At 37.6% G+C, this 26,990-nt stretch overlaps 1 long non-coding RNA gene across 1 annotated transcript in view; it reads left to right on the top strand.

Annotated features, from left to right (window-relative positions):
* Positions 1-26,990, top strand: part of LOC120532164 — a 128,039-nt gene that overhangs the window by 65,327 nt on the left and 35,722 nt on the right. Inside the window, exon 3 of the long non-coding RNA XR_005634229.1 lies at positions 14,605-14,709. This is a non-coding gene — a long non-coding RNA (uncharacterized LOC120532164). The remainder of the gene's footprint in view (positions 1-14,604; positions 14,710-26,990) is intronic.

The raw sequence follows: 26,990 nt of genomic DNA, 5'->3' as shown, positions 1-26,990 counted from the left end.
GCTGGAGAAAAAAAATATGCAGGGGTTCTGAGGCTACAAGACCACCCAGACCCCACTGGCAGTAGGGGTCATCTAGCAGGAGATAGAGAAGTCAAAGCTGGTAAGGTAGGGTGAGAGGTGTTTGATGAAATGGTTTCTGGTAATAAACATTCTAGAAATGTGCAGTAATCATAGTCAAACTTCGCGACTGCTGGATTTCTTAACCATTAAGAGGTCAGATTACTCAACTGGAAAATGCAGAGAATTACAAATTACTTGAATCTGTGCATGGTTTGACAAGGTATCACAAGCTCACTATATAGCGATACCCAATGCTACCTGACAGCGTTGGTGCCTGTACAAAGGCTATCCAGGAATGGAAAGTTTAGCCATAGTTTCATCCCATTTATTTTCATTTTTTTGTCTTTCATGGTATGGCAAACTTGAGACATCAGCCAGTCAAGCTTCTGTATATATGGTTTAAACACCAACATTTATTTTTTCCTCATGGTGACACTGCATGCATTGTACTTCAGAGTGACTGCTCATTGGTTGTCAGATCTAGCACACACATGAGCCCACCCCTAGACAAATTAAATCTGATTGATTTTGTTGGTGCAAATTGCAGGTTGGTCTGAATGATTAGGTGGCCATGTTCACACTGTATATCTGCAGTCAAGGATGCCTGTCGCAATCGCCTATGACGGTGTAGGTCACCCCTATGCTACCATGTTCTTTCAGTGAGCCACTTTAGCCCATTAACACTGATAACGTAGCTGAGGATGAACCAGCTGATGAGGACACAACACACATAGCAGGGGGTAGGTGTAAAAGTGCTTTGCTGCTTTTATTAAAACAGTACACAATAATCCTTAAAAACAGGTAAGAATCCATGAGATTAAAAATCACAATTTAAAACAAAAGTAAACAGTTATTCAGTCCTTCATGCTCTGTCAAATAAGCCCAGCTCCAGCACAGCTCCTCTTTAGTCTCCCCTGCTCACCTATTGCTTGCTCAGCTGGTGTAGGCCTCATGAACGTGACCCGCCATCTTGGCAGGCATGAGCAGCATCGGCCAGACCGCTCGGGGTTGGTTGTCTTTCCATCTTCTCGCACCCCAGGTGTACCTCGGATCATTGGGATAGGACTCCTTCTCGATTGCACCCACTCCTCAGCAATTTTCAGTGGGGACAATCCACCCCCAGAGTAATGATTCTTCACTCCATGGCAGGGACATCCACTGTGGTGCCTTGCACCCACACTGCCTGGCTTATCTCCTTTTTCTTGTGCCGGGTCCCCTTATATGCCTCAGTGGGTGCAGCATCTCAGTTGCACATGGCAGGATGCAGAGGAAGCAATAAAGATGGACTACATTCTCATGTACAGGTGCATCTCGCCTCAATTACCCCACTAACCTCCTGCAACTGCAAAAGCATGCACACCCTTAGAGAAAAAACAGACCATTCAATTATTTATTTAAAAATGGGCCACTAAAATATTAAGTCACAGACCCACTTTACCACACTGCCTCCATTCTATGACTGAAAATCACTAGAAAAGTCATGTGGTGTGTCAGGGCTTATGATCAGTCTTGTAACAGATTTTGACTCTGATAGTCTTCTAGATAAAGACACACATTTGAAGTTTCTTCTTGGGCATTTCCAAGTACACAGATGATTTGTTACTATGAGATACAACAACCACAAGATTTTACTCAAGAGAATGTAAACTTAAATTAAAGTGCACAATACAGGGGTACCAACACAAATCTGACTCATTTCTCAACATTAAACGCAACATTTTTTTTAGCAGCATTTTTTCCTCATCTTCCATAAATTTCTTCTGCTTATAGAATACATGCCATGTTGTCTCAAAGTGCTGGAGTCTTTCACATATTTGAGACAAATGTGCATTTGTAAGAAAAGAGTGCCTTAATGTAATCATAATGTATGACATCCATGCACACAACATTAGTTTAGGGACCCACCCAGAAATTCATGAGTGATTAGTATTTAAAGTGAATTCAGAGAATATTTAGATCCCTTCACTTTCTGCATGCTTAATTGTGAGGTAGATTTTATTTTAAATGAATACATTTCTTATTTTTACTCATCAATCTACACTCATTAACCCATAATGACGAAGTGAAAACATTTTCAAAAATATTTGCAGATTTATTGAAAATCAAAAACTGAAATCTCGCAATCGTTTACATATTCAAACCCAAATTGAGGCCAGGTGCCTTCTGTTTGATTTAATCCTTCTTGAGATGTGTTTAGACCTTGACTGAAATTGATTGTGCATAGTTTAGAAAGGCACACACCTGTCTACATAAGGTCACATAATTCACAGTGCATGTCAGGACAAAAAACAAGCCATGAAACCAAAGGAAATCTTTGTAGCCCTGCACAAATAAAGTGTTGTAAGTCATAGATCACAGTAAAGGTAAAACACCATTTCTAAAGCTTTGAATGTTCCTAGGACCACAGTAGGCACAATAATTGTGTAATGGTTAACGTTCTGAACCTCCATGACTCTTCTTGTGTTGGCAGTCAGGCCAAACTGAGTAGCTGGGTAAGAAGGGAGGTGACCAAGAACCCAATAGTCACTCTAACAGAGCTTTTATGAGTTCTCTGCTCTGATGGGAAAACCTGCCAGAAGAATGACCATCTCAGCAGTAGTCCAACAATCAGGTGTTTATGGTAGAGAGGCCAACTCCCACTTGGAGTTTGCTAAATGGTATTTAAAGGATTCTGAGAGCATGAGGAAAAAGATTATCTGCTCTCATGAGACAAAAATGGAACTCTTTGGGAAGAACACCAAGCACTGTGCTTGGCCAAAAATAGGCTCTACTCATCACCTACCCATTACCATCCGTTCAGTGAAGTATGGTGATGGCAGCATCATGCTATGAGAATGCTTCTCGTAGCAGGGACAGGGAGACTGCTTAAAATAGAGGGAAAGAGGAAAGCAGCCAAAAACAGAGTGGGCCTTGAAGAAAACCTGTTCCAGGTTGCACCCAACCTCAGAATGGGGTGACAGTTTACCTTTTAGCACAACAATGACCTGAAGCATGCAGTCAAGACAATATTGAAGTGGTTTTGAGACAAGTCTCTGACTGTCCTAAAGTGGCCCAGTCAACTTCAAGACTTAAAACACATACAACACGAAGATGGCAGTGTGCAAAAGCTTCCCATCCAGTCTAAAGGTGCTTGAGAAGATTTTTCTAGAAGAATGGGATACATTCAGGTATGCAAAGCTTGTAGCGACTATCTCAAGAAGAGTCTGAAATGTAGTTTGTGCCAAAAATAATTCTACAAACTACTGAATTAAAGGCCTGAATACCTATATGAATTGACAGATTTCAGATTTTGATTTTTTAAAAATCTGCAAACCTTTCTGAAAATTTTTTCACATCATCATTACGGGTCATTGAGTGTAGACAGATGGGCAAAAATGGCAACTATATCCATTTAAACTTAAATCTACAACACCATAAAGTGTGCAGAAGGTGAAGGGGCATGAATACGTGTATGCTGGATTCTGGTGTCATTCTGTCTATTTGAGATGATGGTGCGTTATCCATTCTGGGAATCTGGAATGTTTAAATAAGATAGCTAGAAGTGCAATGCTACATGAACTCAACTGTCATATGCATGGGCTTACTGTGTCTTTTATTGGGAAGGTCAAGATTAGGATTCAAGAACTGTAACCACACTGTTAGCCCTGCTTCTGACTCTACCCATTCTGGTCTGTGGCATTAAAAGACCCCCCCAAACAGGAAGTCATTGTTCACGTTGGGACCAACATAGATCAAAGGCATTTCACAGTGACCAGAGATGCAACTTCTTTACGTGTTCATTTTTTAAGATTTGTAGTCTAACATCTGGCTATTAAATGGGGATTCCTCTGGCTCAAAAACCCTTTCCATATGCTTTGCCTGTGTCTTTATTTTACACCAACTGAAGCTGGGCCAGCTTTAGCGTTATCCTTGACTACTCTTGAATGCCTAGCACATGATTTTTCAGAAGGCCTTTAACCTTTGTCAATGGGGAGATTATCTTGTTGGCTCACTTGTAAGGATATAAAATCATCACATTATGAAAAAAAATGCAAAGTGGGAGTACTGATACTCAGTCATGGTGTACTGCAACATAGAACTAATATTATCTGCAAATTGCTGACCAGTTTATCAGTTTCCTGTCTTATCTGTAGTGAATGGTTTTACCAGTTAATCTCAGTATCTCAGTCTCATTAGGAATGTCTTAGAATGCCAATTATAAACACTTCCATTCTTAGCACAGACAAGTTCACATTATCAAGACATCTATGAACAGCTTTTGATATTGCGGATCACAAAATTCTTATACATCATCTAGATATTTGGCATCTACATATCACACTGTGGTGAAATTGTCACTGTAAGTTTTAAGCCTATTTCTGCCTCTTCTTTTTAAATGCTTCATTTATCCAGTCTTTTTTGATTTTAAATTTTCTTCACATAATGAATGCATCATAACTTTCAAGGCTATATTTAAGACATACTTGTGGAGATATTGTAGCACTTTTAACTGTTTTAACAGTGGGTATGATGATTGTAAAATCAAAATATAACCATCTAAAACTATTGTATCCTATCCAGGGTGGCTGGGGAGTTAGGGCCTATTTCAAAGCATGAATAAATCCTGGATGGAGCACCAACCTAGGATAAAAACTTTATGAGGCAGCAAAAATAACCCATGAAGAATATACTGACTGAGCTACAAAATGTTCTATCCAAGGGCCAACAAAAATAAAATGATTTTGGAAGATAATCAATTGATACATCCTTTTGCTTAACCCACTTTTCCCACTATAGTGTAACTGGCAGCTACAGACGATTCTCACAGCATCAAGAAAAATGTCGGAAGTGACTCCACATAAGTCCAACACAGGTTATACTTAGGGACACACATACTTATACTGGGCTATTTCAGGCTCCAATTAACTAAACCTGCACATCTTTTAGATATGATAGTAACTCAGAATAATTCAGAGAACATTCACACTTCACACAGTGATCAGGTTGGAAATTGTATCAAAAAGTTTGTTGCATTTTGTCGCAGAAGTACTAAACTATATGCCACCTTGCTGTCCATGCCAAAACCTGAAACTCAAATTTATTAAATAACTCATATTATGACCTGACACTTTTAACCTCCTTGGCATTATCTCTAAAAGTCGCCTGGGCTAGGAATTCGATTCAAATGCAGTGTCACAAACTCGAGACACAGTCATATAAAGGTTTGGGGCAGCCACCCGTATAATCTGGTTTCCTGGCTGCAAAAGTAATTTTCAATGAATACAGCAATGATGTGCACAAAACCGAGTCCAAAACAGAACTGAGGGAATAGGGAAAAGTTGGAGGCTTTTAAAGGGGAAGACAGGAAGTGAAGTCAAAGGGGTCGAACTCATGTAGGTCTTCTGTCATTGGTGCGAGCCCGGACGTGACATCACAGGGGGTAGAGCCGGCAAGGTCTCCTTCCATTGGCTCAGTCCCGGAAGTGACGTCAAGAGGACCAGGTGGAATTTCCCATGAATGGTCTGCAGGCAAGGAAGAAAAAGAGTCCGTGCACTCTGCCACATCCCGGTATGTCTTGGAACTGTCCTTACTCAAGCCCTTTAACTGCCTCCATTGCACACATAATCCAATCTGTTGCATTAAAGCCAAAAAAATGCTAGTGGATAAAATAACATTATACCGCAAAAAAATCATGAACATTTCTATGCGTTTTGTCACTGTAAGTTAACTCATCAGAATTCATGAGTGGGATGGAGGGTTAAACCAAAACACAATGGCTTTTACATGAGAAGCAGTAGAGCCAGTTTTAGAACAAACTAAAACAGAACCATCACTTAATTCAAGTGAAAGTGATGAAAATGTGAACTGAGCATCATACATTGACATGAATCATGAAACAGTTGCATCCAGCACTATAACCAGAAAGCTGTGATATGTCTGGTGAATTTGGTCATCTGAAGATTCATCATCGTTCAAACAGGTGTGTCACAAAAAGGCAAAATGATTGTGATTAAGTAGAAGTACAAGAAAGACTCCTAAACACTGTTCACAATGAAGCAATTGCTACTCATATCAGGGAAAATGTGGAAATCACTAAGCCTTGTGCTGTGGTAGCCTACAATAACACAAGGGGTGCATCAGTTGTGCGGATCAGACATTCTACCTCTCATGCTCAAGAAAACATAAAAAATATTATAAGAAAAGTGCACAAAGAAACATGCTTCTACAGCCGTGATTGCAACATCAGGTTGTGCACTGGTGACTGTTTCAAAACATTTCACATGACAGACATGTTCTAAATCTGCACCAGTACAACTGTGAATACTAGACATAAATCTCCTACTGTACATATGTTGAAATTTTGGTATGTACATGTTTCTGTCACAGATAATAACATTTTTCTTGATGAAAAAAATTTACATTTTTGACAGGGGTAAACATAACGTTAAGGAGGGTAATAACTATCAACCAACACCAGTAATATAGGATATTGTTTGACACCCAGTAAAACCTGATCTGTAAATCATATTCATACTCAAAGCTCCTTGTGTTTGCTGCTGAAACTTTTATCTGCTCTTTAATCTCTAGTCTCTTGTGTTCTTCTTTAAAAATTTCTACACCAGCTTCACAAGCTTTAGAATTCAGCTGTCCAGGTTCTGACATAAGTTCACCTAAATATAGCATTCACTGTCTTCCAGACAATCAGTGCTTTCAATAAGAAATTTTATTTTTTAAAACATTCCATGAAAATGTCCTTTTTACCTCTCTTTTTCACATCTTTTGCCTGTCATATTCTCTCATAAGAACATAATAAATTTGACAAATGAAAGTAGACCATTCACATCATCAAGCTTGTTTATTTAACTAATTAGCTAATCTGTGCCAGCTAATAATATTATAATATCCTATAACGTCTTTACATTCTCACAATAAAATAATGTTACATCATCTTATAACATAACAATTTATGTGTACTTATTCTTCATGCACATCTTAAGGTTTCAAGCCACTAACATCAAATTTGGCATGCAGATACTTGCTATAGTAAGCTTGGATTTTGAAATATATTTTGGCAATGTCCTTCTTATCCCAGGGTCAGAACGAGTGGCATGAAAACTTACAGTTTGATCTTTCAACAGAGAAAGTGCACCACATAGGTTGCGATAATAGTGTAGTGAAAAGAATGCTTGCCTTTCAAGCTAATTATTGAGATTCTATAACCTTTTCCTTTAATCAAGCATCTCCTCTACTGTTTTTGTTATTGCCACTCCAAGTGGGCCCCATTGTGTCTGGAGTTATTTATTGTCATCTGGGGCAGCAAAAATAATCTGTCATGTTTACATTAAAATTAGAACCTTCCCGGCATTGCTTCTCTGCCTGATTTACAGCTGTACTATCTAACTAGTGGTATAGTAGTAACCTCACAACTGAGTTAAATTGTTAAGCGTCTAAACACAATTATTTTTCCCTCTTTAAATTTACAATAGACTTTTGAAAGCCAGTAATAACCATTACCTGCGGTGGGCTGGCGCCCTGCCTGGGGTTTGTTTCCTGCCTTGCTCCCTGTGTTGGCTGGGATTGGCTCCAGCAGACCCCCGTGACCCTGTAGTTAGGATATAGTGGGTTAGATAATGGATGGATGGATAATAACCATTACAAGGATATCTACATAAATAGAGCAGACTTGGTGCCTTTTTGTATATTCAGCAGCTGTGTATGTTTGTTCTAGCATAATCCAGGTTCAGTAAACATATCGTCTGGGTTCTGTTGTTGAGGATTAAGTCCCTCATTTACAATTTCATAGGCTAACTTTAAAGCTGGTAGCATTACATAACTTCAAGTCAGAGGAGATTTCAGCTTTGACAACTGCTGTTGCTGATCTCATCACCTGAAAACTGTCAGATCACACAACTAGAATTCGCAGGGGATGACAAATTACATGACTCTGTGACAACTTTCCTAGAAGTTTCAAATTTCCAAAGAATCATCAGCTGACCCATTTCAATGACAGGTAATAACATACAGTCTGCTAAAGCCAGTAATGTATAAATGTTTTCTAGGTACATCAAATTTAGCTGCAGTCTTGGCCCTTTTTTTCTTTTTTCATTCTGGCATGGCAGTGGTTCTTTAGCTTTTTTTTTTTCTTGTGACCTAATTTTGCCTATTTCTTGTCTTTGTGACCCATAACTGTTGCTAAACAACAGCCAATCATTGAGTCATTCCTCTGAAACAAAGGGGGGCACCCTTGGAGAACTGCCACTGATCATCATCCTTTCCCCTTGGAGAATCACCTCCTATCATTGTCCGGGATAGGGGGTACCCTTGAAGAATTGCCGCCACATGTTGTCTGGGGGGAGATTTGTTTCACCTATACAATACAATAGAATACTATTTATTTTTGAATAGCCCTGTTTTGTCTTGGTAGAGTATTATATTGCTTTATTTTCCCCTTTTGTATTATTAAGTAGTCTTTGTCAGAATGCCTCATATCTCCCAGACTTACCACTGTTTATAAGGTATTATAGTATATAACTTCTCCCCACCTTCCCTTCTACATCTACAACCTTAGGGAATTAGGTGTAGTAAAAGACAAGCAGGAGTTAAGTTACACATAAAATAATGTATTATTAATAATATTCATAAATAATAACAATATTCAAAGTACATTTGAATACTGGCAACCATACAACCTGTTTAAATGGTGAGGTGTAGTTTGAGGCGGCACACAGACTTGTTAGTTACTTAAAATGTCTCTAGTTAAGGCATCATTTATGGTCAGCTTTCTTCGGAACAGGCTGCATGCATGTCTCAATATGGCTGCCGAGCTGTACTCTTCACTGTGTTGTCCTTTTCAGTTCATGTATCAGTTTGGTAAGAGAGAGTGTGAGGTTAAGCAAGCAAATTTATAGATTCTCTGTCCAACTCCTAGAGCCAATGGGACATCATGGTACTTAAAGGCGTCTGATAAAAGACAGTTCCAAACAGCCATACTTCAGACCAATGGGGGAATAGAACATCTTCACCCGGAAAAAAAACATTTGTTGAGCTAAAGTTTGCTAGTTAGGCAGCCTGGCTTTCCTATGGGGTTGAGAGACTTCAGAGAAACATTTAACAAATTTGTTTTAGGCACTTCCCCCAACTCTGTCGTAAAATTCACTTTTTTGACTTAGTCCTGGGTTGTAAACATGAATGCTTCTCACTAATGTAACACTAATATTACATAGCTTTGCCTAAGTTACAAATAAAGACATACATAATATTTATCAACTTGTATGCAAAATCTCACATCACAACAAGCCCAAAATCACACAAGAAGTGCTGCAATGTGTTTTGACTGGCCCTGCCTCTTGACAGCCCCCTAGCCTTGACAAGGAAAAACTCCCCAAAAAAAACCTTGTTGGGAAAAAAATGGAAGAAACCTTTGGAAAAGCAGTTCAAAGAGAGACCCTTTTCCAGGTAGGTTGGGTGTGCAGTGGGTGTCAAAGAGAAGGGGGTAAATATAATACAATATACAGAACAAAATACAAGTAATCCTCAATACAGTATCCTCTTTAATAAAACCCTTGTGTGCGTCCAGTGTTCCGTGTGTGTGTGTCTTCTGGTGAAGTGCGCATGCGCGGCACATGTTCAGTCTCTTCCTGTGCATTCCCTGTGTGTGCAGAGAGAGAGACACACACAGGTGCGTGCGCGCGACAGACAGACACGCAGGCCCGCCCAAGAGACAGACAGACACGCACGCGCACACACACACACACACACGCGCGCAGGCAGGCCCACGCGAGAGACGGACAGGCACGCACGCGCGCACGCAGGCAGGCCCACGCGAGAGACGGACAGACACGCACGCAAGCGCGCACGAGAGAGAGTCAAGCATGCACGCGCGCACGCAGGCAGGCCGGCAGGCCCACGCGAGAGACGGACAGACATGCACGCAGGCACACAGACACTGACATTTACAGACATTTACATACAGTTCATATGATCTGGAATGGATTAATTGTATTTACATACAATGCTATGGGGGAAATTACTTCGGTTCCACTGTATTACTTTCTGACAAAATTACAGGCATTTTACGGAAATACAAACCAGTATTACTGAGAGAGAAAATTAAAGGCACACAATACAGTGACGCATATTACAGCCACATACAAGGTCCCTTGCCATTTAATATAGACTGTTCCTACTAATGTTTATGCACTACTGTTCTAGCGCCCGTTATTGTAACGGGCTGAATGTCTAGTAGTAAAATAAAAATATTACAAGTACAGAGCAGAATTTAACAGTAGATGATATCACATGATATGCAAGCAGCGACCCATCACGGGGCTTTCATGACCCTTTCTCATTCACTTCAATTGTAATTCTCAACTCGGTGCAACCCAATTAGTGATGTTTCCCGACCTACCCATAGTTTAAAAAACAATGTGTTGTGGTATGTAAAACGGAAGACATCAGTCAGACAAGCCTCATTCCTGTATGCGAGATCCATAACACCCAAGTTCCTTATTCCTAATAGCTTCATTATATGTATTGTACCTCCAGCTGCATGCTCATTGGTTCTTAACTCTGGCATTCATCAAGCTCTCACCTTTGACAAGGTGAGTCAAAGGCTGATTGGACTGAGTCACTGGGTATGTCACACTACACAAATGGTGGTCATGAGAATGTGTCATGACTGCCTCCAAGTCACTAAACGTAAGCATATGAAATCTGCAACTGAAAAAGTCATGTAATGTGATTGAGCATTAAAGCTGATTGAGTTGAAGCCAGACCATCTAAACTGGTTCTTTCACAGACAACTGTATGTCTCTTGCTCAGAAAAATGTTAAGTAAAATGTAAAAGTTCCAGTTTGAAATTAAACCCAAGCAGCAAATTTGCGAATAGTAGATAGATAGATAGATAGATAGATAGTAATGGCCTATTCCCAATCTGTGGAATTCTTTCATATTCAGTACTGTGCAAATTAATTTTTAAATGAGGGTTGCTTATCTGGTCAAATTTATTATTTACATTTTACCATTTTTTCTGTTGAAATTTATATCTCATCTTTGTCACTTATATGTTTTTGTATTTAACTTGTGTAAAATGCCATCTGTATTCCTTGTGTAAATATGCTCTCGAATAAAACTGAAAGTTCTTTTAAGGTATTTATGGTGGATGAAAGGGTCAGCCATGAAAACACAAAGAGAAAATATTGCTTTTGTACAAACTTGACACATAAGTTTTGATTTAAAACTTTACTTTGAGCTTAATACCTATGTCTGTGTGCAATAAGATACATAAAAATAAAACTTTTAAATCACATGCTGTCAGGACATGAAGATACTAAGGTATTATGGCTACTAAAGTCATAAGAACAAGCTTTAACAAGATGCAATGTTTTATCGTTGAAATGAAACAAATAAATAAATATACAATAAAATAAATGCATCATATTCATGGTTAGTGACATATATTTGCTCACAACTATTTGTACAGTACTTCAATTTAGACATCCTGGTTACTGAGCTCAAAATAACTGATCTGAATAGAAGCCTATTCACACTAAAACTACTGCATAAGCAGTTTATTACTGGAACAATTTGACCCTTGAGTTTTAACTTAATTTAACTTTCAGGCATCAAGTCAATTTGGGTTGTAGCCACAAGTATATGACATTTAAAAAGCAATTACAAGTTAAAGCCAGTGGAAGGAGCAGATTTATAACCTTTAGCTGTATGTCTGGGCTTAAAGCTTTGCTATAATAACTTCAAAGGGTAAATATAATTCCATTATCATGATCCTTAAGTTGTATTTCATGTTAAAGAGCAATATTAAAGGCTTAAAAAGAAATAAGCTCACAGTTATTGTATATTTCAAAGTCAACAGTATGTCATCAGGTGTCGTAAGATGGGCTAAAGAGCATTAAACTTAAACAGCTTTTGAAATCTCCACTGAAGCAGAAGAAGGCACAAAAATTTAGCAAGGCAACAGAAATTAAACATCATTTGAATGTGACTTGAAGATGGCGGGTAATGACAGGCACTATTGATAATCCTCATCCTTTTAACCTTTATTTTTATGTGTGTGGAAAAAAAACAATTGCAGTTACTACAACATATTATTTTATTAAACCATTTACTTAGTATTATGTTTTTCATTCTTTACAATTATCAACCAATTTAGATTTGTAGTAAATGTGTACCTAAATTATGGCACAATTCCTCTTTCAAACATGGATAATGTACTTTTTTCTATTTGATGTTAAAGGAGCACTTTATAGGGATGATTTTGAACTTATTAAAATGCCTAAAGGAGATTTTTAACTAACTGAAACTTAAAAAAATAAATTCATTTGAAAACTTTGAAGTTTCAGTGAGTTAAAACAAACCCATATACCCCATGTGAACAGGCAGAGTGAATTTCATACCCTCAAAACACCAATCAATCCCTCTTCCACTTCCTAATCATTCCCTCTCTCGCTCACCACTCTATATTTATTTTTTTTTTCTTTCAGATATCTCAAAATAGCTGACACTCCACAACTAAAGGCATGTTTTTGTCAGGCCATGCTCACTCACTGCATACAACCACAATGTCTCATTCATCTTGGATAACAGAACAATTTATGATCAAAACTTGAGGCTTGTACCCAAACACACACTCAAGCGGAGAGAGACAATGTTTACTAGATTTCCATATATTGTCGAGTCTGGGCCGAACAGTTCTATAAAAGACAGGCAGGAGAGGACTAAACAAACAGAATTTTTATTTTTGGCAGTTTCAGGAACAGCATTTAACCTTTACTGTTGCATTAATTCCAATTCACAGCCAAGCAGACAACTTCCTAGTTGTCTCCATTACAGCAACTTCAATGCTTGAGCTTAAAAGAACTTGCATATGTCTTCCTTGAGAGGACTTGACTGAAGAGAAAGGGGCGCAGCAAAGGAGTCACAGACCTGGGCTGAGAAATACTACATCCCTAACCCTAACGCTAACCTTTCTTCCCATAGTGCATCCTTCTGCCATCTCTTGGACAGGTAAACAGTGCACATGCACCTAGCTGTTCAAATGACCTAAAAGAAAACATGATTCATCAGACATAGTCACTTTCTCCCATTGTTGCTCCATGGTCTAGTTCTGACGCTCACATGCCCATTGTAGGCACTTTTACCAGTTGTCAAGGGTCAACATGGGCTCTCTGAATGGTTTGCGGCTACGCAGCCACATGCACAGAAAGCTGTCTTCTGACACCAGACAACAATTTTTCAACAATTTGTCCTGTTGGATCAGACCAGACATGCTAGCCTTCATTCCCGATCCACATCTGTTAGACTTGGGCACCCATAACCCTGTTTACTGGTCCTTCCTTGGAACACTTTTGGTAGGTACTAACTACGGCATACTGGGGACATCCCAAGAGACCTGCCATTATGGAGAAGCTCTCATTCAATTGTCTAGCCATCACAATTTTGGCCTTATCAAAGTTGCTCAGATTTTTGCTCAGCATTTTTTTCCATTTCTAACACACTACTTTTAAGAACAGACTATTTGCTTGCTTCCTAATATATCCCACCCATTGACAGCTGCCATTGTAATGAGATAATCAATGTTATTCACTTCACCTCTCAATGGTTTTAATGTTGTAGATGATCTGCGTAGTCCTAATTTGGAGCAGTGTGCACTCTAGAAGCAAAAAATGAAGTTAGGCTTACTATTGGAAACAGGTGATTCAAGAAAGCTAAGTAATAAAAATATTTAAAGGATAGGTTTGGTATTTTTCAAGTCAAAGTTATTTTTTGTATAATCATAATATTTATTAATTGGCCAGTGTGTTCTAAAGTAACTTAATTTCTTGCAATTTAAAATTTTTCCACTCTGTCAGAAAATCAAAAGTCTAATAAACACTCAAGGTGGGAAAATGAAGTATTATTTACGATATATACAACTTCTGCACATTGAATTCTGCAGAAGGAAAAATAAAACAACAACCAAAAAAAAAAAATATTTTTCCTTAACCCAATGCAAGAACCTTCTTCCATAGGTGAAATAAAAATAAATAAATAAATAATACTTACAAAATTCCTTGCAAACTTTGCACACACATAGTCTCCAGCTCTTGTCTCTTTTCTTCCTCACCGACCAACAACCTCCACTCCGTATCCAATCGGAGGGTTTTCTCAGGATGCTTTCACACTATCTGTATTGCCACCTACTGATTCTACAGCCCAGATTTGGCCTTATGACAGGCCACCTCTAGCATCTACTCCATCCCTTTTATATGACCATATGTTTCTTAGCGGCCAAACATGGATGAGGCTCCAGGGCATTACCCTATCCCAGTTTATGTAACGCTGCTAGCCCCTTCTACGTGTGGTTGGCCTCCCAAAGACTCCTATAAAACTATTTTCATACATGCATGCAATTTTGCAATACATGCAGCACTATTCCTGCACTCATAACACAATGGCTTATTTCTCCAGTGGGCCCCTGCTCGTCCCTGCACATAAGCTGGCTTCATTGGTGGCTACTTTGCTAGTGTCTTGCATTAAGGTTGACTAACCTGGAACACTTTTTTCTAGGACTGGCAGTTGGAGTCACTTTTACCGGCACCCTCAGATGCTGGCGACTCTCTCAGTGCACCTCCTGTATCAACCCTCATACTTCACTGAAAGAAAGAAAAAGGGGTAAGTGCACCATTTTAACTGTTTATATTGAAACATGCAGGCAATAACAGTTATGCTCTTTGCCAACTGCTTTTACTCTAGTTCAGTTTAGATTTATTATTACGTGTACAAAGTAAATCAGAACTCTTTTGTGCAAACTTAACCAACATGCACCATGAGTTAATTTGGTGTGAATTGTGCTCCATAATATATGTAAAATAGAACAACACAGGTGCAATAGGTAAAAAGAAGCTCACCTCACAGGTTCATCATTTCAATTAGGTAAAATCATATATAAAATCAAAGAAAAGTAAATGGCATCACAGTTTTTTCACAAAACTTGGATTAATTAGTGCAATGTTTCATTATCTCAAAAAACAGTGCCAAGAATCTGTGATAAAATTTATCACTTCCAGATTACTATATATAAGTATGCCTCAAAAATGTGAAAGGCATGTTTTCTTAAATCAAAACGTTTGCTGCTTCAAAGTCGATGTATTTGGTAAGTTTAAAGGCTTTTGTTTTCACATTTGGACTCATGGTTCTTAAGCCCCACTTTAAAATGCAAGAACAGTCTAGATATGTCTTAAATTATATAAAAGCTGCTTCACTGTAGAACACAATTTCATGTGATAAATTAATATATAACATGATGGTGAAGAACTAAGTTTACCTTGAAAAATACAGAACTTATCCATTAACAGAAATACATCTGTCATTTTCCTCTATGAAAAAACATGAACAAAGTGAACTGCCTTGTACAATTTAGCTTCGGCCTTAACCATAATGACTCTGCAACCTGTGAAATTTGGTAGATCTGTGACAAATACAACAGAAATATGAGAATGGATTGAATAGAGGTTCAGAACTTATTACAATTCTTAACAAACAACATAATTTGCAATTAAACCTTTTAACAGTTAACAAAAATGGCCTAAAATTAGGTCTCATATTTTCAAAATGCTATACAATTGTTTCCTGCCAACAAATAATCATTACCTAAAGCAAGCACATCTTCAAAAAACAAAGGTTTTTGTAGGGGGTGGTTTATAATTCTGCATGTTTGAGATTTCGAAACCAAATAGAAAACCATGGTTTCATGAGTTTGGCTATTTTCCAAACTTTCACGGAGATCATTTGCCTTCCGTCACCACAAAACATCTCCATTTGGTTTTGAGTTTTTTAGTCAGAAGAATATATTAAAGTATGGTAAAAACAAGCAAAGTTTACTTAATTGTCTGATGTAAAAGAGACTGGCTATTAGTTTAGAACACAAGTGACTTTGGGTCAAATTTCCCAAAAGTTATTGGAACCCCACTTTAATCCTGAAGATAAGTGAAATTTCAACCTGTCAACAAAGCAATGAGGCTGCATATCTAACCTCTAACTGTTCCACCAAAGAGCAAAAGATATTCATCTGCCTTCTGAGACAATTATTTCATAAATGAAGGTTAGGTGTATTGGCGATCCTAAATTGTCTCTAGTGAGTGCTTGGTATGTGTGTGTGTGTGTGTGTGTGCCCTGTAGTGGGCTGGTGCCCTGCCCGGGGTTTGTTCCTGCCTTGCGCACTGTGTTGGCTGGGATTGGCTCCAGCAGACCCCCGTGACCCTGTGTTGGGATATAGTGGGTTGAACGATGACTGGCTGCATTCTATCTACACTTTGAAAAATATAACTAGCCTTCAGTTCACTTACTGCAAATGATTAGTTCTTTAGTAAGCTCTCACAAAATCAATAAAAATCTTTGTTGAACCCTAAACATGCTGTTACATCTCTGTAGTAGTGACAGTCAGTTAAAAAAAAAAATCAAATATCATGTTGAGCAGATAATCCATGACAGAGTAAAATAGTAATCTCAGCACAGCAGCTAAAACAGAGTTTATTCAGCAGACCCTGTGTGAGCACTTGACTACACAAACTAACTCCGGACAACCACATTCCCAGATAAAGATAAATCAAAAATGGTATATAGCGTATTCAAAAGTGTCAAAAAAAAAACCAAAAAAAATTAGAAAAGAAAAGAAAATCAAAAAGAAGTTAATTGCTAGAAAAATTAACATCAAAACAACAAAATCTGGGATTCCCAAATGAATCAGAAGAGATGAGAATCATGAGTCACACAGGGTAAAATAGTCACTATTTTATCACACCGCTAAGTACTCGGTATACACTTAGCAGGAAATGTCCTGAAATTGTAGCCATCTTGGACTGCAATAACAAAGTAATTATCAGAAAAAATGACAAAAATATGTGCAGAAATTGCAATAAAAATCAATAGCATCAAAAACACAAACAAAAAGAAAATTCATTCAACTAAAGAGATGAAAATAAGACATATCACTGGTTGAGTTATTGTTTAACATCTTGTTAAATGACTGACCAATAAAAGTGATATACTGATTTCTTTTTGGAACATTACAGTCAGACATAGCCAAAGCCACTAGCAGTAGAGGTCAAGATATCATTGGTCAAGGTTCCTGGGAGATCACCAAACTCAAAGCTGTTAACAATTCCAGATTCATATCTAAAACACAACCGCAAGTGTAGCACAAGTTGCTTTCTTCATGCTTTCATTTTTTTTCTTTTCTGTGTTCCTGACGGGTGTTGACTTGAAGCCATCTCTCTGCTCATTAAAGTGAAATTATCACAACAGGTGTCTATGACTTTAATTTCATGATTCATGAAATAGCAATAACCCTGGCAGAGTCAAGCCGTGGACCTCCAGAGCTCTGCTCCGTTGAGGAAGTTGTCGGTTTACATTATACTTCAGTGATGTTACACGATACACCTAGTTACACTATGGTTAAGATTAAGGTTGAGGGAGGTTTTATCTGACTCAACTCAAGTAAATAAAAGTGACAAAAAAATGCAATCCAATTGGCTGTCCAGCAGAGTTCCTGAATCACAGAGTTCTGTGAACCCCCAATGGGTCTCTCCACAATATGATCACGCCACACTTCCTGATCGGCGTATTGGAAGGGGAATCTTGAACGACTGAATTTAGAATGGTAGAACTTCAAGTTGTGTTTCATAACTGGGAATGGCATTTAAATGGTTCACTATGAACCAAAGTGAAAACAATGGAAAATTTCATGACTATCACTCAAGTCTGGCTCTGATGACTACCACCCATTTCCCAAACTGAAAGCCTACATGGGACACACTATATTAATGATGATGATTTAAGTCGGTTACAAATGCCAGACAAACCTATTATTTGAGTGGTATAGAAAAGCTATGCAAACTTTTTACCAAGTTTATTAGTGTTCATGGTGATTGTGCTGAAAAATAAAATGTGTTTGGTTTTACTGGCGTTTCCCTTAATAGGTTAGATTCAAAACATGTGTTTACATTGAGAAAGTTTATGTAGAGTTTATCTTAACCTGCTCTTTCTCAGAGTAACAGTATATAGGTTAAATGATGTATGTAAAAGAGGATTTGTCTGCTTCTCAGAAATTCAATTTGCCAGACATTTTTGGATACTGGCTGTATTTCACCTTTGGACAAATCATTTTGGTGTCTCTGTCTCTTCTTTCTGAATGCCTTTTTGTAGGAAAGCAGATTGTCTGTATTTATTATGAATTAATTTCTTCACCCTAATCAAGATTTAAAAAAAAATCCATCTCTGAACAAAATTTCAGTCCCCAAAAAAGGGCAACTATAAGACATTTATTTATAAAGTATGTACTATTTATAAAGTATGCACTATATAGTAGTGTATATCACATTAGGTTGGTTTAGAAAGCCAGCTAGCCTGAAGATAATTAAACAGCATATTATAAAAGTTGAAAAGAAATGTGACATATCAGCACTAACTGCCATGCCAGTGATTAAAATCAACTGATATGGAATAATGCAATGCCACAAGTGACTTTGTGATTTATCCTGACCACATCAATGCATTATTTAACTTGCATGTACTTAAGGGGTAAAAATGTTTAAATGAATGGACAATATCTGCAAAGATTAAAGTTTAAAGTTAAAATTAGTTAAAACAAAGCTCAATTGTTTATAGAGAGTTGGCATTCAGTCCCTATGTTTACAAGAATGTTTAGTTTCCACCCACATGCCAAACACATAAGTGTTTTATAAAGTGGAGACTCCAAACAGCCAATTTGAGAAGAGTCAATGGTCTTGCTGGACTGGCTGGCTTCTTTTGCAGGGTTGGGTCCTACATTATACCCACTGATGCTAGAAGAGGCCCCTGCTTTCTCTGTAGTGAAGACAGTTGTTTCAGAACTTTAATAAAATGACTGATTAATGAATGGATATTTGTTAGGAGGGTGGCATGGTGGTGCAGTGAGTAGTGCTGCCACTTAGCTGTTAGGAGACCTGGGTCCGCTTCCCGTGTCCTCCCTACATGGAGTCTGAATGTTCTCCCCGTGTTTGCGTGGGCTTCCTCCGGGTACTCCAGTTTCCTCCCACAGTCCAAAGAGATGCAGGTTAGGTGCATTGCCGATTCTAAATTGTCCCTAGTGTGTGCTTGGTGTGTGTGTGTGTGCCCTGCGGTGGGCAGACGCCCTGCCCGGGGTTTGTTTCCTGCCTTGTGCCCTGTGTTGGATGGGATTGGTTCCAGCAGACCCCCATGACCCTGTAGTTAGGATATAGTGGGTTGGATAATGGCTGGATGGATGGATGTTTGTTAGGAAATCTGCCCAGGTGAAAGACCAACAGGTAATTGGCAACAGAATAACAAGTCAACACCTAAACGGCAAACATTCTAAAAACAGACAGACAAACTACTGGTTAAAAATTAAACCTAGCAGAAATCAATGTTAAATGTAATGAAAAAAATAAATGTTTTCTTACTTAAGGAATCCTGTATAATATGAGTTATTGTAAGGTGTCTTGTTATGCTTATACAATTTCTTATAAAAATGTTCATATTAGATGTAAGACTCAAACAAAACATACTATTATGTCATCTTAGTTTTTTATATGAAGTGTTGATAAAATTCCTATGATTTATTATTTAAATTATACGCTATGAAAGACTTGTGCCCTGTACTGGGATTGTTCCTGCCTTGCACCCGATACTAGGATAGTCTCCAGCTTCCCTGCGACCCTGCTCAGGATAAGCAGGTTAAGAAGAAGGATGAATGGATTATTTGAACATACGGTAGTGTTAGTGTTACTCTTTATAACTCGAATTACTTGCTCTCTCACGCTCGCTTTGAAATACAAAAGTATCAGATATATCACAAAAGCGGTATAACTTATCTATGTGTGTTGTTTATCTTTTAAAGAACTCTTCTGATCTGCCAGAAATAAGAAGTGGAATACTTCATGATGTTTGACAGAAAAAAATACTGCCATTAGAAGCTTTTGCAGTATCTTAAACAAACGTTACAAACATTCCAATCATTTACTAATGACAAAACAGTGAAATGTGCATTAATGGATTAGATCAGACTTACTGAGTCATTTACACAAGAGGAAATTGTTTTCAGATACTTAAAAATGGTAATGTGTTTTTACAGTGTGTAAATGAAATGTAGTAAGTAAAATAATTTTAATAAGCAAGGAGAAGTCTGGGTAAAAGAAATAGGCACCTTATATAATAATGGGAATAGCTACGGCAGAAAAAGAAGAAGAAGGCTGCACCAATGGTAGCTTTTATGTTATAATACTCAGAATAACAAATTAGGCTTCCAGACAGTCTACTTTTGTTATTGTACTGCTTCTTTTTATTTTTAGCATTCTTACTCTGCATTTTCTTATTACTTTATATTATTATTTAATACTTAGTACTTCTGGCACATAAGTTAACATTTCATGTTAATCATAAATGTAACTATAATATGTGTTGTCGAAATAGCTTCACCAATATATTTTTGTTGTTTTAGGTAGAATGAAGTTGGCACCAATCCTAAAATACACTAAATTTACTATTTCTTCCTGCAGTGTATTTATGACTGAAAGAATAACACTGCTGACCTTTGTTTCCCCATAAGTATTCTCATTAATGAATCTCATTAGAATATCTGTGAACTGTCGTGCACTTGTGCAGTGGCAGGAACACTGTGGCAAATCTGGCGAAAACATGGGGCGTCCTTTCAAGACTGTTACATATTACTGTTAGTAGTTTTGGCATGTTTTCAGAATACAGTGAAATCTGTGCTTGCCTGTCCAAGTTCGATTTCCTTTATTTTGTTTTTAACCATTTCAAGAACTACCTTTTAGGGAATTTGTAAGATTATGATTTCCATGTTTGACAGTTTAGTTTGTGTTGCTGATACTTTTGCCATGCAGTCGATATACAACTCACAATAATCCAATTTAGAATGACAAATAGAAATAAAACACATGTTTGGAAGCACTGGCTCTGTGCTTCTGCTTAAAATGTGAATTTAGAATCAAAGAAACAAAAAAAAATCTCACTTAGAGGATCTGTTCAAAACCTTTTTTAAAACTTGGCAGGATCAAATGAATAACATTTTAGAATAAGCTTTTAAATTAGGAAAAATTATTCTCTTCCCTCTTTTCTTCTCTTAAAGTTGTACTCTGGCTGTTGGCCTTCCTCTCTTTACCTTGGGTAGGGGCTGGTTTGAATTTAGTTTGGATAAGTTTGACTTTATTGTATGGAATTTTACTTGCTTTTTTTTTATTTAATAATAATTTTTTTTTTATTAATTTTATTACAATCAATACATAGCAATCAAGTTTTTACAAAAAAAAAAAAATGCTAAGAACAGATCGATCCCCACCCTTGAGAGAGAGAGCAAGCCAAACGGTGTAAAATTTAAGGCTTGTAAAAATACCTAAATCAACAAATTCTCTGTGCTTTATAAACTCATTTCAAAATATTACTGATTAGATCCTGCCATGTTTTGAAAACAGTCTGCACAGATCCTCTAACTGAGTATTTGATTTTTCCAATTTTAAATAATATAACACATCAGTTTCCCACTGACTTAAAAGAGGAGAGTTTGGGTTCTTCCAGTTTATCAGAATAAGTCTGCGTGCCAACAGTGTAGTGAATGCAATCACAATTTGTTTGTCTTTCTCCACTTTAAGACCCTCTGGAAGAACCCCAAACACAGCTGTTAATGGGTTAGGAGGGATTGTGAGTCCAAGGCTGTCTGAGAGGTAATTAAAAATTTTTGTCCAGAATAATGTTAATTTGGTGCAGGCCCAGAACATGTGACCTAGTGAGGCTGGGGCTTGGTTGCAACGTTCGCAGGTTGGATCATGCCCTGGAAACATTTTGGAGAGTTTTAGTCGAGACAGATGTGCTCGATATATAATTTTGAGTTGTATAATTGTATGCTTTGAGCATATGGAGCTTGAGTGAATTCTCTGCATTGCTACTTTCCACTCCTTTTCTGATATATTAATTGAGAGGTCATTTTCCCAGTGTCCTCTTGGATCTTTGAAAGGAAGGGATTGTAAAAGGATTTTATATATTGTAGAGATGGAGTCTAACTCCTTGAAATTGAGCAATAATTTTTCCAGCGTGGATGAGGGTGCAAGATGAGGAAAATCTGGAAGGTTCTGTTTAACAAAGTTCCTGATTTGAAGATAGTGAAAGAAATTTGTAGCTGGAATGTTAAATTTGGAATGTAATTGTTCATAGGATGCAAAGACGTTGTCTATATAAAGATCTCTAAGCAAGTTAATTCCAAATTTTTCCAGATATTAAAACTGCATATGTTTGTGAGGGTTGAAAGAGGTGGTTCTTTTGCAGGGTGCCACAGAAAGAAGCTTCTCCGTCTTAAAATGCTTTCTACATTGGTTCCAGATTCTAAGTGAGTGGAGCACAATTGGGTTATTAGTGTATTGCCGATAACGTGTGTTTATTGGAGCACAAAGCAAGGAATACAAAGAAGTACTGCAGGATTTTACTTCTATTGCGGTCCATGCCTGTGTATGTTCTTCTATTTGTGTCCAGGTTCTTATCGACTGTATATTTGCCGCCCAGTAATAAAACTGGAAGTTAGGTAGAGCCATGCCGCCTTCTGCCTTTTGATGCGTGGATGTTTAGAATTCCAAATAAATGAGGTTATTGTTGAATCTAATTGCTTAAAGAACGATTTATTAATGTATATTGGTATGTTTTGAAATAAAAAGGAGCTTAGGAAGAATATTCATCTTAACAGTGTTAATTCTTCCAGCTAGTGTGAGATGAAGGGTTGACCATCTATGCAAGTCTTGTTTAATTTTTTCCATGCAGGCACGAAATTTTGTTGATAAAGAGCTTTATGTTTACTTGTGATGTTTACCCGAGGTATTTAAACTGTTCTGCAATGATAAAAGGAAGGGTGTCTAATCTAATATTATATGCTTGCGAATTCACGGAAAGAGTACACTTTTATTCAGATTAATTCTGAGACCAGAGAGCTTTTGAAATTCTGTGAGTGCTGCTAAGACTGCAGGCACAGAATTTTCTGGGTCCGATATATACAGTACCATGTCATCTGCATATAATGAGATTTTCTGTTCCAGTCCTTCTCTGCTAATCCCCTTTATCTGATCAGTATTTCGACAATGTATTGCCAGTGGTTCAATGGCAATTGCAAACAGCAGTGGTGACAAAGGGCATCCTTGTCTTGTGCCACGTTCTAGTTTAAAGTAGTCTGAGCAAATGTTATTGATGCAAACTGAAGCTTCTGGGTTAGTATACAGTAATTTAATCCATGCACAAATGTTCGGGCCAAACCCAAACTTCTCCAAAATAGTAAAAGGTATTTCCATTCAATCATGTCGAATGCTTTTCTGCATCCAATGATAATAATATTTCTGGGGTGTTTGATTTAGTTGGTGAGTATATTACATTAAACAGGCGTCAAGATTTGAAGATAAGTGTCGGCCCCTAATAAATCCAGTTTGGTCTTGTGATATTACTGAGGGAGCACTTTCTCCATCCTTCTAGCTATGATTTTAGAGAGTATTTTAACGTCGTTATTCAGAAGTGAAATTGGTCTGTATGATGCACATTGTAATAAGTCCTTATTTTGTTTTGGAAAGACAGTGATTAGTGCTTGGCGAAAGGTTTGTGGAAGAGATTGGTTATCTCTGGCTTCTGTAAATGTTGCTAATAGGAGGGAGCTAGCTGAGCGGAGAATTTCTTGTAAAACTCTGCAGGGTAGCCGTCAGGGCCTGCTGCTTTTCCACCTTGGAGTGACTTTATAGCATCCAGTAATTCTGATAATGACAGAGGTTTATCGAGTTCCTCCACACTAAAAGCGTCAATTTGTGGTATCTGTAATTTATCCAGAAATGCATTAGATTGTATATTGTCTTCTTTAAACTCAGTAGTATATAGGGATTTATAGTAGTCTCTAAAAGTGTACATTATATTTTTGTGTTCGATGATTTTATCTCCGTTCGTGTTAGTAATTACGAGATTGCGTTGCATACATCTTGCTTGTGAATTTGTTGCGCTAAAAGCTTATTAGCTTTCTCTCCATGTTCATAATAATGATGTCTGGATTTGTAAATTAGTTGTTCGGTTTCTTTAGTTGTCAAGAGGTTTAATTCTGAATGTAGAGCCTGCCTCCTCTTATGTAGAGTCTCGCTTGGTAGTCTGGCATGTTCTTCATCTATTTTAGTAATTTCGCTTTTTATCTCTGCTACTTTCTTCGCTCCGGATTTATTTCTGTGGGAAAGATATGAGATAATCTGTCCTCTTAAGAAGGCCTTAAGAGTTTCCCAGAGTATTCCTGCAGAGATCTCAGGGGATGTATTTGTCTCTAGAAAGAATTCAATTTGTTTGGATATAAATTCAGTACAATTCTCGTCAGCTAATAGAAGCGGATTGAGGCCATCTCTTGGGGTGAGTGTATGGGGCTTAGTAATTTCAGCTCCAAGATCATCGGAGCATGGTCTGAAATAACAATAGCATCGTATTTACAAGATTTAATCTTAGGCAAGAAGTTATTATCTATAAAGAAGTAATCAATCCTTGAGTAGCAATGATGTACTGGTGAGTAGAAAGAATATGTTCTTGAATTTGGGTTTAAAACCTCCAGGGATCTGATAAGTTGTGATCAGTTATAAACTTTGTAATTATCTTTGCGGTGTTAGTTGCGTTCCCCTGTGGAGGAAGTCTTATCTAAAAGTGGATTTAGAACACAATTAAAGTCCCCAGCCATTATAAGTTTATGAGTGTTCAGATTGGGAATGGATGCAAATAAATTTTGTATAAATTCCTTATCATCAACATTAGGTGCATAAACATTTATCAAAATCATTTTACAGTTAGATAAGTCTCCCATGACCATCACATATCTCCCTTCAGGATCCAATACTACATCTGATGCTACAAATGGTACTGTTCTATGTATGAGAATTCCCACCCCTCTAGTTTTCTTTGTAAAACTAGAATGGAACATTTGGCCAGTCCAGTCTTTTGCAGCGGAACTGATCCTTACTTAGTAAGTGGGTTTCCTGTAAAAATACTATTTTAGCATTTAGACCTGTTAGGTGAGAAAGTACTTTCTTTCTCTTTAATTCGTGATTCAGGCCTTTAACATTCCAGCTTACGAAGTTAACTGTCCCATCATGGAGACACTGATTCTGAGTTTTTGATGTCATTTATAGTCTTAACTGGAAGTGAAATAGTTTAGGTCTTAATTTCCTATTCCCCAAGAGTTGTTGCCATGCAGCTTATTATTACGTTGATAGTTATAATTATAAAGATTGAGATGATAGATTAGATATAGATCAAGCCTGCTCTCTTTCTCTTCCCCCCTTAACCCCCACCCTCCCTTTTGCCTCCCCAGGTGAGGCTAAAACCCACTTCATGCAGTCCCAGTCCTCTGACATACCCAGAGACAGAGCACGTCCAAAGCACATCAAGCCCCCATGCAGTGGCGCTTTAAGGTTAAAAGATAGAGATATCTGTTACCAATATAGTCTTTAAAAGAGGAAAAAGAAAAAAAAAGAAAAGAATTTTGCACTTAATATATATATATATATATAATCTTCAGCAATTTTAGTGCATTAAGATGATATCCCCAGATAATAAACCCAGGTGATGGTGTTAAAGATGTGTCCAAAACAAGCATAACAAGTCTTAATGCAGTAATAGCAATAACAGTAAACCAAGGGTATGATATTGAACAGTCTCATTTAGGGTACACATGAAATAATTAGAAAAGAAAAAGAGGAGGAAAACGTAATTAAGCACAATAAAACATAAACATTTAGCCCTAGTAATACTAAGTAATGATAAGTAATAAGTAAGTAATAATAATAATAAGTAAGTAATAATAAGAATATGAGAATATATGCTAATAAAACCCGTATATTAAAACAAATAGATCAGACAGTAGATTATTAATCCTAGCTTTATCATTTACCGCCATGACTCACAATTATGTATCAGAATAGTCGCGGGATCAGCTTTCTTAATTCATTTTCTGCTTCCTCCTTGCTAGCGAAAACATAGAAATTACCCTGCCATTCCACTTTCAGTTTTGCCGGATACAGGAGGCCGTATTTGACATTGGCTTGCCGTAGCGCTGTTTAATATTATAGAAGGCTGCGTTTAATAGCTGTTGCTGGAGAGAAGTCAGGGAAGACGCGAATGTGGCTATTTTCATATATAATATCTTCCTTTTTTCTGAGGAGTTCCATCACCTCTAACTTAAATGATAATCGTTCAAAACGAACTATAAAAGATCTTGGTCGGGGTCTGACGGTGTTTGATCAGCGACGCTGTAAGCCGCTGCTATCTCAGATTCTGCTTTAAAGTCGCCCCCGATTATTTTAGAAAAAAGTTCAGTTGCGAATTTCACAGGGTTTAAACTTTCTCGATTCTCCGGCAGGCCTTCAATTCTGACATTATACCTTCTACTCCCATCTTCTAAAGCAGCCAGTCTGTCTCCAAGTTTTTCTTTATTTAATAATAATTATTTATTCAAATATAATCATTTATTTAATAATCGCCTTGATTATTGTAATTCCTTATATGTTGGTCTGCGAAAATCTCCTCTGTCGCGCCTTCAGCAGGTTCAGAACGCTGCACCTAGATTTTTGATTGGGGTGAGAAAAAGGGATCACATTTACCCCATTCTAGCCCCTCTTCAATGCATTGATTTTAAAATCTTGTTGTTTGTTTTTAAGGCCTTACATGGTCAAAATACATCTGTGACCTCCTTCAGCCCTACATGCCACCAAGAGCACTGAGGTCATCTGGACGACTACTCTTTTTAGTGCCAAGATCTCAGATGAAGTCGAGGGGAGACCGCGCTTTCTCAGTTGTTGCTCCACAGCTCTGGAATGACTTGCTTCTGCACATCAGGGGCCTCATGTATAACGCTGTGCGTACAATTCGCACTATAACATGACACAAGCACA

Source organism: Polypterus senegalus, chromosome 7 (assembly GCF_016835505.1).
Source record: "Polypterus senegalus isolate Bchr_013 chromosome 7, ASM1683550v1, whole genome shotgun sequence".
Classification (NCBI taxonomy): domain Eukaryota; kingdom Metazoa; phylum Chordata; class Cladistia; order Polypteriformes; family Polypteridae; genus Polypterus; species Polypterus senegalus.
Note: the sequence above shows the minus strand (reverse complement) of the source record. Positions and strands in the feature narration are given on the sequence as shown.